General features: G+C 46.1%; 1 pseudogene; it reads right to left on the bottom strand.

Moving 5' to 3' along the window:
* LOC141551528 (heterogeneous nuclear ribonucleoprotein D-like) overlaps positions 1 to 14,376 on the bottom strand; it is a 63,410-nt pseudogene that overhangs the window by 34,044 nt on the left and 14,990 nt on the right.

The raw sequence follows: 14,376 nt of genomic DNA, 5'->3' as shown, positions 1-14,376 counted from the left end.
CTCCATGATCTTGCCCAAATTACCAGTTTGGCATCCCTATGTATTCATGCAGTACCCAGGATGTCGCTCATCTTGGTCTGGAGATATGAGTGGATACACATGGTCTATATTTTCTGCCAATCTCTGAACCATTTCTGGGTCTTCAAGGCCTAGTTTTGTAGAAGAGGTGAGGTAACTGGCTCAAGATTACATAAAAGGATCATGTATGTCCCTGGCAAGAGGCTAGGATGTCCTCGGCAGATACAGAACAAATGACAATCAATCAGCATTTATTAAGCGCCCACTCTGTATGTCCCAGGCACTGTTTTGAGTACTGGGGATACAAAAAGAGGCAAAAGAGAGTTTCTGCTCTCAGGGAACTTACAATCTAATGGGAGAGACAGCATACAAATATAATCAAAGCAAATTATATGTAGAATGAATAGAAAAAAACAAAAACAAAGGGAAGACTGTAATTAGGAGGGGTTGGGCAGGGCTTCCTATAGGAGGTAGAATTTTAGCTGGGACTAAAAAGAAGTCAGAGCGTCAGAGCACAGAGGGAGATTATTTCAGGCACTGGAGACAGTCAGAGGAAATTCCTGGAGTCAAAAAATGGAGCATCTAGTTCCCGGAGACCCATGACACTGGATCAAAGACTGCACGCCAAAGAGTAGGTTGTAGGAAGACCTAAAAGCTAGTGGGAGCCTAGGCTATCGTGGTGTTTGAATGCCAACAGAACATTTTATTTTTGCTCCATCCAAGGGGAAATATTTTTAGGAGGGGCTGACATTGTCATTATTCTGTTTTATCTTTCCTAGAAAAAATCCATGAAATTGGTTTTAAGGAGCATAGAATCCATAACAAGCATTAAATAAGAGCTACATGGCACTTTCTAAACCTAAGCCAAGCATTCGTCTATAAGAGTGGATGGTCTAAGGCAGAGGCAAAGCAGGGAGTTATTCCTGGGCTGGGACCCTCCTGTTGTTTTTTATGTGGCTGCCCCGATTACATGTGATGATAACTTATCAACCCAGAGGTTAAATATGAGAAGAGATTTCAGCTCACCTTTGTCAGGAACAAGCTTTTTAATCACTATGCCTGAGCCGATGGGAGCCGAGATAGGCAGCTAATGGCCCTGCAGAGATGATGCTCAGAAACCGAACTAATTAAGTCATGTTGATCAGGGATGATATGATCAGTGGAAAATTGAGAATATCAGATAACACCATGATGATGTCACCGGAGGCCTGTAGTAGGAGAACAGTGAGTGGTTGGGGTATACTCAGGTGGCAGGTATTCTCAGCGTCCGTATGCTTGGCCATATGTGTTTTCTGTGTGTGTGCCCTCCCTCACTACGGAGGTGGGGGCCAGGGTCTCCCTCTCTGTACAAAAGGAGCTCATCGCTTTGCTACTTTTCCAGGATGTTTCATTAGATGGTTTGATTAGATGTGTGATGTTTTTGAAACAATGGATCCTGAACTGCTTTGCTAATGAATTAAATATATAAGTGGGGACTTATAAACTTTGGTTTAAATTGGATACTGCCCCGTGAAGAAGATCAAAACTGAAATAGCTTTTCAGGGACTCTACGGACAAGAAAGAATATTCCCAATTTTACATGTGGATCAATAGGTTGGAGAAATTATAGGGAATGTTACAGTTCCTGATTTTATCACTTCTAATCTATTGTTAATGTTTGTGTGTCTGTGTGTGAGTGTGAAGGGATGGTGGCAACCTTACCCTTGGAATTAGAAAAGCAGGATATGGAATATTGTTCCGTTCTAAATTATTAGTGAAAATCACATGGCATTGGATGACCCTTAAACATAGTATTTGATTTTCAGAATTTCTAAGAATATCTCATCGGTTCTCTCAGTACCTGTCTCTCTCTGTCTGTCTCTCTGTATCTCTCTGTGTGTCTCTCTGTCTCTCTCTGTCTCTCTCTGTCTCTCTGTCTCTGTCTGGTGTGTGTGTGTGTGTGTGTGTGTGTGTGTGTGTGTGTGTGTGTGTGTGTGAAAAAGAGGTTTCTGCAGCTCAGAAGTCAGGAATCACAGTCATTGCCCAAATGTAGGCACGCAGGTTTCTCAGTGCCAGCCCCCTCCTTGGAAGTGAGCTATTGAAGTGACAATCAAAGGCCCCCGCCTCGGAGGAAGGCTTCCCTAATGCCTTTATATTCTGAAATGTAAATTATGGTTTGCTTGGGCTTCAGCTCCCGTCTCTAAGATGTCCTCCTCCCTTTGTTCAGATGAAGTTTTTAGTGCAGCTAAGGCTGCTTCCAACAGCAAATACACACGTTAGGAGGGCAGAATGTTGGGCATCTTCAAAGCTAAATATAGAAACATCAGCCTTGGCTGCATCTGAGTTCCTCATTCTGGGAGCCGTGTACACTCACTATGATACCATGAAGTCCGATCTGAGGTCACCAGATTCATGTGAACGATTCCTCCTGGAAACCACAGGCAGACACGGGATGCTGTCCATCGGAGAGCATCAACTCCTGAAGGGCTCGATGGCTGCTTAAAGGTGGCAAACATCGAAGGTCCTTCTGAAAACCAAAAGAAGACTTGACTGAAAACTTTCCCCCCGAAGGGGAAAGAAATTCTCAGTTTATACACACAGAAATTATGGGGAAACAAAAGCCCATGCAGACACTTCTAAATATTCTGTGGTGAGGTGATCATCTGGAAGATGAAGGGGGGATGAGATTTGATTGGGGATTCTTCACTGCAGGAGCCTGAGGACATATTTTCTTGATGAGACAGCAAATGATGGGCACCAACAATCATCTTTGGCATTTATTTGTATTTTGTATTTTGCTTTTGATAAAACCAAAAAGTTTGACAAAAAACAAGGCAGAAAAATTAAGGCATAAATGCAAAGCCTTCTAGAGGTTCCAGTGGGCTTCCAGGTTCTTCTCCTTGAGGAAGATGAAGAATGTCTTCATCTTCTCAGACAAGAGACAGCAAAAAAAAATCTCCCTAGACTTGTCAAAATGGGTAAATGCTGCTCCAGTGTGATGTCATGATGAGACAGTAGTAATCTAGAAATCATCGCTATCATCATCATTTCATGGTACAAGCTTTCAAGGAACAATTTTCACTATTATTTTAGATTATTCTAACCTAAGCATTTTTGCTTAGAAAGAGATAGGTTCAAAAATAGAAAGAGAGTCCTCTGAGCTCTGATAATTTCTCATATTTCAAACAATAGGCATAATAATTCCATGATGAAATAAAATGTTCTTATGTAGCTCAGGGTCAAGCCCATTTAATGCTTTGCTTCATCAAACAGAACAAGTTATTTAACTTTTGGGGAATCCCATAGACTCATTTCTCTAAAAAACATTCAATCCTCCTTTGGCCACTCTCTTGAAAGATTCTTCTTTCTAGCTGGTCAAAGGTGACCTGACAAGATATTCCCCCATTAACTGAAATAATCAAAGCATCTTCTCTGTCTTAGTGTTATCATTTACCTATCTTGGCTATGGAATTGGGAAGGAGGATTCAATTATTAGATCAGTCAAGGACCTCTAACCTTTGTCTTGTCACTGCCCTAAAATTTTTTCCTGAGATGAGCAGAAGAGAAGGGCCTGGGTGGGTTAGAAACTGCTTAAGCTTTTGCTATGAATTATGGAGAACCATTTCAAGTACTTGACATTGTTTCAGAATTGCTAGTTATAAAACAAAGAAATGAACTTCTGGAAGACAAGATGGTGGAGTAAGCAGTAAATCCCCATAACTCTCCCATGTTTACCTCCAAAAAAACCATAAAACATGTCCCTAAACAAATCCTGGCACAGCAGAACCAGTAAAAAGATGAGGTGAAATGATCTTTTAGTCCAAGAAACTTGATCATCCCAAAAGATGTCTTATTTGGACCAAAGGGAAGCATAGGGCAGGATGGGAAACTTCCCCGAAAGCCAGCAGCAAGCCCTACCACAACGAACCAGAGGGAAATCCTGAGCTCCAATGCAATGGAACAGGCAAAAGCCAACATCAGGATCTCAACACACTTCAGTATAGCCAGAGGAATGTCCAGACTCTAGCTCCCATAGCTTCCATGTGCTTCAGCCTAAACCCTGGCAAACCCCACAGGAGCCTAAGCCAACAGATAGCCACTAGCACCCTGCAAATAGGCAGCCAGACTTCCCAAGCCTCAGTGTAGCCTTCAGTGTAGACACAGAAATGTCCCTCTGGCCTCAGCACATGGCCAGGTAAGCGGCTGGACCCCTCAAGCTTCTAGCAGAGCCAGCCACCCCTCAGACCATCCCCTCAGCACAGCACTAAACAGTGAGGGTCCCTTGTGGATCTCAGGGAAATATTGGGGCTACAGCCCATGTTACAAGAGGCCCAAGGCAGTGCCCTTTCCACCAGGTAGCAGAACTCGAATTGAAAAGAAATGGAAAAAGCAAAAAAAAAAAAAAAAAAAGAGCAAAATACAACAAAAAATGTTTCTGACTATATAGAAAGTTATTGTGGTGACAGGAAAGATCAAGACACACTTAAGAAGACAACAAGGTCAAAACACCTACCTGACAAAACTCCAAAGAAAAATGGGAAGTGGTCTCAAGCCCAGAAAGAACTCATGAAAGAGCTCAAAAGGGAGCTGAAAATCATTTAGGAAAGGAAGTATAAAAATTGGGAAAATAAATGGGAGTGATGCAAAAGAATTATGAAGAAAAATGTCAACAGCTTGGAAAAAGAAAACAACTGCTTAAAAATTTGACCTACTGGAAAAATAAGTATAAAAAATAATAGAGGAAGACAACTCCTCAAAAATTAAAATTGGACAAGTGGAAGCTAATGGCTCTGTGGGACATCAAAAAATCAAGCAAATTCAGAAGAATGAAAAAATAGAAGAAAATGTAAAATATCCAAGTGGAAAAATCCAGAAAATAGATCCAGGAGATACAAAGTTAGAATCATTGGGACAGCACCTTTCTTTCTTTTTTTTTTTTATTATAGCTTTTTATTTACAAGATATATGCATGGATAATTTTTCAGCATTGGCAATTGCAAAATCTTTTGTTCCAACTTTTCCTCCCCTTCCCCGTACCCCTTCCCCTAAATGGCAGGTTGACATTAAACATGTTAAATATGCTAAATGACATGTTAAATATGCTAAAGTATATGTTAAATACAATAGATGCATACATGACCAAACAGATGTTTTGCTGCACAAAAAGAAACGGACTTTGAAATTGTGTACCATTAGACTGTGAAGGAAATCCAAAATGCAGGTGGGCAAAAATAGAAGGATTGGGATTTCTATGTAGTGGTTCATAGTCATCTCCCAGAGTTCTTTCGCTGGGTGTAGCTGGTGCAGTTCATTACTGCTCTATTGGAACTGATTTGGATCCTCTCATTGTTGAAAAGGGCCACGTCCATCAGAATTGATCATTATATAGTATTGTTATTGAAGTATATAATGATCTCCTGCTGGACAGCACCTTTCAAGAAATTATTGAGGAAAACTTCCCTGATATCCTGGAACCAGAGGGCAAAATAATCATTGAAAGAATCTACTTATCACTTCAGGAAAGAAATCCTCAAAGAAAAACTCCAAGGAACATTATTGTCAAATTACAAAACTGTCATGCCAAAGAAAAAATACTACAAATGACCAGAAAGAAACAATTCAAGTAATGGGGAGTCATAATCAGGATTACCAGAACTTGCAACATTAAAGGACTGGAAGTTGAACCATGCTCTTTCAAAAAGCAAAGAAGTGGGGACTAAACCAAAAATCACCTACTCAGAGAAATTAAGCATAATACTTCAAGGGGGAAAATAATCATTTAACAAAATAGAATTATTTCAATCAATGGGAGGAAAAATAGGAGAGGGACATACTGATGAATCCACCTGCTGTTTCCAGTGAAAAACCGATCCTATGACTTAAGCTTCCTGTGGGAAGCATCATGGCTACAGGACTCAGCGTATCTGTGCCTGTTACTTTGTCACTTGCCTGTTGCCACAAGACTTTGAGAAAAGTAGAAATGGTAAAATGGTACTGATTATATCTTTTGATCCGTGTATACATTAGGTTTAAATTAGGCAGACTTGCACAAAGTGGTTGGTCTCTTTCTTCTAGAGATCCCACTTCCCAGGGGTGTGCCCATTAATAATGAGATTGACACATGTACTTGCTCAGTGTTTGGGAGATGTGGAAGAAGAAAGGTATCAGGGTGACTACCAGACTGAAGGTCTACAAAGCCATTGTGCTGACCTCCTTGTTATATGCCTGGGAAACCCAGAGAAGCTGCCAGTGTTATGCCAGGAAACGGAATTGTTTCCATTTAAATTATCTTAGGAAGATCCTGAAGATTACCTGATGGGATAAAGTAGCTGGTCCTTTCTCACACTCTCCTGCCCAGAGCTCAGCTCAGTTAGGCTGGCCAACATTGTTCAAATGCCAAACGTATGCTTGCCAAGAAGGCCATTTTGTGAAGAACTCCCACTGGGCAAGTGGTCACATCATGGTCAAAAAAAGCAATACTAGGACACTCCCAAAAATCTCTTTTAGGACTTCAGAATTAGTTGTGCAATGTGGGAGACTGCCCACTGGCACCAGACCACCAGCATGGCGGCCCTCATCTGCTGTAACCTACAAGCAAAGCAGAACTGAGGAAGCTCCAAAGAAATGTGAGGTGTGTGAATTAAAGAATCCACCCCAAAGGCTCACTCGTGCTGAGCATTCTGAGCTCATATTAGTCTGACCAACCACGGCTGGACACACTCTTACTTGATGCTGACAATGATGTCATTTTGGTCCTCCTAGAGAACAAAGGAGAACTGATGTGAATGTAATGGAACACTATGGTGCAATAAGAAAGGATGAACAGGAAGATTTCGGGCAAACTTGAAAGTACTTGTGTGAACCGATGCAAAATGAATTGAGAAAATATGTGCACAGTATCAGCAACATTGCACAGATACACATTCCCGGAAAAGAGACTCTGAGGAAGCTCATAGTAATACAACCCACATTTTGAAATATTCACATGGGTTTCCTTGTTCAAGACTAGCAGGAATCCTGCCTCCAGGAACACTGTTGATTGTAATGCTCATAATCACAATGTTCTGCTTTTTTACAAACTAAGATATAGCATTACACCAGGCATTTCAGAGGAGGTCTGCAAGTACTTGGGAGGAAGGGTCTGTATCTGGTGTGGGACCCAGAAGGGCAGGAACTTGAGGCTGGCATGTGCAGGCTCCCTTGATTTGGCCTTGAGCAACCATTTATTCTGGACCCAGAATATTCTGCTCAAACATAAGCATTCTGTATATAGTTTGAGAAATCTGACCTATCAAATATTCAGTCCGCACTTTCTGCATACAATGTCCAGTGGCTGGAGATTCAGAGGCAAAAAGAAAAACAAAATTGAAAAAAAATGGACCATTCTCTGATTTCAAGGAGCTTATAGTGTGATTACATCCTTCCCCTGCTCACCAAACTATAGTGGCTCCTGATTGCCTTTAGGATTCCCTTTCACATACCCTATGTTCCATGTCAGCTGGCCAGCTTGTTCTGTGTCTTCAGAGTCCCAGAAAGCCCTCTTTCTTCATTGCTCCTTGAAAGGATCAGTTCAGTTGTACCTCTTCCCCAAAAAATAATCTTTGATCCCCAGTCTTGCTGGTACTCTGTAACCTCCTCCCCTTTGGAGTTCCTTTGTATGTATTTGCTAATTATTGTACATATTGCCTCCCCCATTTGCACACAGTAGGATGTAAACTCCTTAAAGGCAGGGGTAATGTTTATTCTTTTAATTTCCATTCCCAGGGTTTAACATGGAGCTGGGCATTCGTTTCTTGTTGACTGAATGAGATGGGATGAGATGGGATGAGATGGGATGAGATGGGATGGGATGGGATGAGATGGGATGAGATGGGATGGGATATTTTGTCACAGTTGGAGATAAACTAAGATGCGATGGTTTGAGAAGGTTTGGGATGGAATGGGATGAGACAGGACAGTTTGGGATGATTAAAGATGGGATGGAATGGTTTAGAAAGGCATGGAGTCTTCCTGGGGAAACTAAAGGAATTGTGACGCCCCAGAAACCAGGAGCTGGAAGGGGCCTGTGGCCACACTATTGATGGAGCGGCCCTGGATTGGCCCTGCAGGAGGAGGATGACCAGTCAACTTTATTCCCCCGGGGAAGCTCATGCTCCGTGAAGGATGCCCCCTCAGAGGAGTCACTGATAACTCCCTTCTGACTAGCCGTGTCCTCTGGGGCAGGAGCAGACGGTCCCCTGACCACAAGCAGAGGTTGAAAGGACGCTGGGGATACCGTCACTGTGGAGGGGCAGGCGGGGCTGGCAGGCCCAGTGTGCTCCCAGGGAGGATTTCTTCTTGTTCCGGGAATGGGGACCTTCTCCAGGGGCCCAGAGCCTGGTCCAGAGGGTCACGAGCACATGATCCCCAGGCTCAGACCAGCATCCTCGGCTAATCAGACACAGTGCTTCCCAAGGTGGGGGCAGCTTTTCTCCGGGGAGCAGTAAAAGAGTTGTCAACTGACTCCAGGAACCAAAGGGGAAGGGAGGGTGGGGGGAGGAGAAATCCGAGCCTGGCGTCAGGGACTTGCAGAGCCTGTTGCCATGACGACAGAATTTCCAGGCAGCCTTCAGAATTCTGGGGCTGAGCAATGATGATCAGGTCACCTGGGCAGCCCACTGAGAGGCCCGCTTGCTGCCTCCCACTGTTGTGCCCTCCCGAGCCCTGGAAGGGCCAATCAGACAGCCCGGAGCAGAAGTCAGGGGGGGGGTGGTCTGGGATGTCAGATCTCCCGAGCAAAGTCAGGAGCCTGAGCCCGCGGGTGGAGCTCTCAGTCCCAGGGAGATCACTCTGCACCCAGGCTTCTGGACAAGCTCCAGGGCCTCAATTTCCTTCTCTGAAAATGAGGGGATTAGGATGTTGTCCAAAAGACCATGATTCTCTGTAGTTTTAGGAGGTTACTGCTGATCATGTTAGCTACAGAGACCGCACTGGACCCTCGTGGGGGAACAATGGAGCGGGATGATTTATCACCAATCCCACCACTGACACGGCCTCCTCTGCTCCCTGCCCGCATTTCCCCCATCGGGTCTCATCTTCCCCCCAGCTTCTCTGAGGCAAGGCACCAGGACATGGGGGGGGGGGGCTGTCCCTCACTCTCAAAGACTCTCAGGAACTTTAGAATCGATTCCGGGACATGGGAGACCCTGGCCCTGGCCCACCCAGCACGGCGTGCCCAATCAGAGAAGGGCTGGGCTCTCTCAGCAAAGCACAATGCAGGCACTCAGAAGAAACACGAGCTGTGCACAGTTAGAGAAGCCACCCCAAAAGCTCCGTGGGCTCCGTGGCCGGCCTGTGGCTGAGCACTGCAAGCTCCTCCGGGTCTGTGGCCATGCCGGACACGCAGGAACATGTGATGTCATTAGGGTCTTCCTCAAGGAGGGGCAAGAATCATCACAGACAAGCACAAAGGTGGGCGATGGCCTCAGCAGCAATTGTGGAGGAGGCTAATCAGGGGGCTGCAGCAGCAGGGGATGTGGGAGGGGGCAATGGGCAAAGGGGGCCAGTGTGGGAGGCCAGGAGGCCCGGCAAAGAAGCCGAAGTCCCCTTCTCAGGAGGCAGGAGGGAGCCCCTGAAGATGTTGGGGACACTTGGTGGAGGACCAAGGTGGGACCAGCTGTGAAGGACTCAGCCTCTGAAAGGCCATTCCCTGTGCATCCGGAAGAGCTATCTATGGGAGGCGAGCTGCAGAGGTGGGGAAGGAAGGGGGAAAAGGGGGGAGTCGGGCTCCTCCTGCTCCCTGTGCACAGGGCACTGAGAGCGCCAGCTCCACAAAACAGAAGCCAAGTCTAAGCCGCTGGGGGCACGTTGGCTGGGGCGCACTTCGTAGGTATCTTAATTATATGGGCACCCGAAGCAGGAAGGGGCATCAGGATGGCGCCCCCACCCTGGCCGCCATTTGGGCCTCCTCAAAGGACTGATGAGCATGGACCAATTTGTCCTTGTCTTAAGGAGGGATTTTTAAAAATTATTTCCTTTATTTCCCAAAATTGGAGGAGTGGGGAGAAAGGAAGAGAGGGGGGGAAGGCAGAGAAAGAGAGAGACAGAGAGAGAGTCAGAGAGACAAAGACAGAGAGAGCCAGAGAAACAGACAGAGACAGAGAGCCAGCCAGAGAGGTGGAAGTTAGGGGAGGGGCAGAGGTAGATTCTGAAGCTTCTTTGCTAATTCTAATTCTATTCTAATGCTAAAAAATCAAACTAGAAGCCTGGGAGAAGTTGCTATCTAAGGGAAGAGAGACCTTGGGGAAACAAAGCTGATTTGGTGAAGCTGGTTTCTATATCCACTGGAAACAGGAAATATAATTTAGTAGAGCAGGCCCCATCTCAGTGTATTCCTATTGCCTAGCACAGTATCTGGTATATAATAGACCATTAGTTACTGATTGTTGAGTGACTGTTTTTTCCATGTGAAATTTGTGGTGGAAAGCAATTATAGCGAGGTAGTTAAAAGGACCTCAACCAAGAATCTCCTAAACTTCCTTCCAAGGGAGCAGATATGGTAGCCAAGGACTTCCATGGTTTAGAATATAAATGTGTTTCTGGAAATTTATGGAACAGCTTGAGAAGATTGTGAGCAGTAACACTTTATATAATGGCAAGAAACAACAGATAGGAAAAATGAATTGATGGAATGCTTGGTTTGGGACTCCAAAAGATGATGCATTTAAAGCATTTTAGAGGATTTAAAGACAAAACCGGAAGGGGGCCACAACGGGAAGAATAATGGAAAAGATGGGTTAAGAATTCAATAACAATTGTTTTCCATCAATGCAATTTGGACTCTATCCGTCTATGATACCCTAGATATAGCAGTAACAATTGTATTAAGGAAACAGAGATAGAGTAAGAAACTAAACCATGTCGGGGGAAACACAATGAGGAGAGGATTGGGACATCAAATCGGGAGACATACAAAAAGAAGGAAAGGTACCCGATGGCTTTATAGATGCTATTGTTAAGAAAAAAAGACAATCCAAGAGATATTGGCAATCAGCAGCTCATATGCCTACATTTTCATTTCTCCTAAATATATTCAAAAATAATTTCCATACATATAGAATTTGTCCTTAACAAAAATATATGATAAGGGGCAACACAAGTTTTTTTCTAAATAATAGGTAACAGCAGACCATATTGTTATATTCCCATAAATACTTGAAAGGTACAGAAATGATCAAAAATGTCAGTGGGATTGTGTTGATTTGTTCATTCTAAAAATAATAATTTGAAAAAAATCGCCCCTTCAAATCTTCTCCATCAAGAGTTCTCCCATGCATATGTTAAAGTCATGCAAGATTCCTTAATATGAGCAACAACAAATTTAATGTTTGACATGATTGATTGACAAGTCTCTGATTATGAATGTCAAACAAGGCATGAGAAAGGCAGGATAAAACATGCCAGCCAAATGTGCCAGATACTGCACTGAGCACGGGCGATGCAAAGACAGAAAAAGGCTAGGATCTTCTCTCACACAGCTTCCATTCTAACACCTCCTTTAGGTCTTCTGACATTTAGTGGGCATCGGATTGGCAGCCCAGCTCTCCATGTGCCAGGCTTTATTGGTACTGTGTCTCAGGTCTATTTCCTTTTCTTACCATCATCAACACCATCATCACCACCATCACCTTCATCATCATTACCATCATCAACACCATCACTATCACCATCACCAACCCTATCACCATCATAATCATCATCACCATAATCACCACCATTACCATCATCAACACCATCACTATCACCATCACCAACCCTATCACCATCATAATCATCATCACCATAATCACCACCATTACCATCATCAACACCATCACTATCACCATTATAATCATCATCACCATCACCACCATCACCATCACCACCATCATCACCATCACCATCACCATCATTGCCACCATCACCATCTCCATCCCCATACACACTCATATCATAATCTTGCAAGTGTTTTTTTAAACAATAACCCTGTCAGGCAAGAAGAGCAATCCCAATGATCTCCATCTTCCAGATAAGGAGCCTGTGGGATTGGCGTTCTCCCTGTGCTCAGCCACAAAGCTGGTCCATGCTGAGCTTTGTGTCCCACAAGTCTCCATGTGGAACATTCCAGGTAAGGAGCACCAAGAACTTGGGCTTCCAGAGCTGTTGGTAGGATGCTGTTCATTTCCCTGCTGTGATGCTGCCGTGTGGGACCCCAGCAGGGCTGCTTAACCTCCCTGAGCTAGGGGTTACAGTCAGGGCCTGACCCAGAGGTCCGCTCCATCCCAGCCTGCCTGGCTCGTGGGCCTCTGGCAGCCTCTGTGCTGCTGGGACTGGCCAGGCAGGGCTCTCCAAGGACAAGAGGAGCTCCCACTGCGGAGGGGCACCAGTGAGTGAGCATCCCACCTTTAGTCAGAAGACCTGGCTCTGCTTCTTGAGATCTGTGGGGCTCTCAGGGAGGAGCGTCAGCTCTGGGTTCTCAGTAGACAAGAAAATTGGGTCAAAGGGCTCAAAGAGCTCTTTGGGCTCAGCACCTGTGATCCTGCCCAGCCTCTCCCATGGGCCAGATCTGACCTGAAAGACCCAGGCTATGGGGTCCTCACACATTCATTTACAAGGTCAGAGGACTTACTGCATGCCAGACACTGTGCTAAGGACTTGGGATAAAAAGAATCATAATTGGCCAACAAGTCTCGGCAATCCAGGTGAACGGGAAGAGTTCTCAGAAGGAAGGCGGGCCCTTTGTGAGGAGGACCGAGCTCAGTCTCCTGTAGCCGTGGGCCATCTCAAGCTGGCCCCTCCCGGGCTGGGCTGGGGCAGAGCCAGGGCAATGGAGACCCATCCAGGGACCAACCTGCCCAGAGCACTTGCTGCAGCCAGCCCTCCCTCCAAAAGTTTACTGCTAATAATAGCTGGGCCTCTGACCGGGCGTCACAGTTTTCAATGCCAGCTTTGTTTCCAGTACCCACCAAAGGAGGTCTGCCTGATAAGGGGTGAGGGGCCTGGCCTCCCCAGTAATGCCACAGCCTTCCAGTATCTCAGGGCTCCTGAGGATGCCCCAGGCCCAAATGGCAACAGCAGAGCAGGACACTAATTCGGGGGTGACGCTCAGTAGGAGCCCTGGCCACAGCAGCGCTCCTAGCCCAGAGCCAAGGGAGCTGTCCAGCCCTGGGGGGGGGGGGCGCTGAAGAGTGAGGACTAAGCACGGGTGACAGGGGTGGACAACCCTTCCCTGCCCCAGGAGCAGTTTATAAAATTGAGTGAAAACGTGATGGGAACCATGGGAACTCCAGGAGCACCATCAGGTAACACTTTGCACCCAAGCTCTTCTTCCTCCCCATTATACGGAACTATTTGTGGGTGACACAAGGGAAGGCTGCAGCATGGGGGGTTAGCTCCAGGCTCAGTTCTGCTTTTGCGGCTCCATCAGGGCCAGTCAATGAGGGGAGTCCTAGCTCTGAGGCCCCCTCTCCCTGCCCCCTCCAAATGCACCAGGCCTGAAGCTTCCACTTGGCCCAGTCTCCTCCCTCCCTCTCTCACCTGGCCCACTCCCACTCCTCCAGACATTCCTGGGCAAGCCTCCCCCCCACCTTCATTCCCTTCAGCCGTTAGTGACATCGGCTCATTATAAACCCAAGTGCAGCTTTCCAGGTAACGGGTCCCATCTGTTTGCAGCTTCCTGTGAGACTAAGCTACACACACACACACACACACACACACACACACACACACACACGTGGGGGGAAGAGGGAGAGACAGAGAGACAGAGACGGAGAAAGAGACAGAGAGAAATGAGTCAGAGAGAGACACAGGGAGCACTAGCACTCACCAATAAGGTGGAATACGTCTTCTTGAGTTTGGGAACATTAAGCTACTAAAGGAAGCTTGGTGTTCTTCAGGAGCACCAGCTACTGCTCAGCAGCCAGGCACCCTGGTCACCCACAACCCTGCTCCCTGGGGGCCCAGTTCTTCCCAAACAGCCGGAGTCCTTGCCACTCAGCAGGCTCCCGTTCCCGAGGGTCCCAACTCTGTCTGGTCACAAGGTTCCAGGTTCTAAGGAAGACAATCCCCTGCCAGGAAAATCCCTCTGCCCTCTTTTTGCTTATCTCTTACCAGGCTGAGGAGAGAATGGACCTGACTGATGAACCGTGAGTCCAAGTAACCCAAAGGCAATCCCTTTTAGGACACGTCCCTGCCCTCTTGAGACTGACTGCCTAGGAAAACAGACAGCTGTGCCCTGCCTGCCGGAGCCCCTTGGCACTCGTGCTGGGGTGCGCAATCTGCCTCCAATGCCCTGGCATTCCGTAAGAAAGGTCTAGCCATTGGTCCCACTGGGGGTGGGCAGGAGAAGGGGGTAGCTCTGGT

Source organism: Sminthopsis crassicaudata, chromosome 1, assembly GCF_048593235.1.
Source record: "Sminthopsis crassicaudata isolate SCR6 chromosome 1, ASM4859323v1, whole genome shotgun sequence".
NCBI lineage: Eukaryota > Metazoa > Chordata > Mammalia > Dasyuromorphia > Dasyuridae > Sminthopsis > Sminthopsis crassicaudata.
This window is presented reverse-complemented; position numbering and strand designations above follow the sequence as displayed.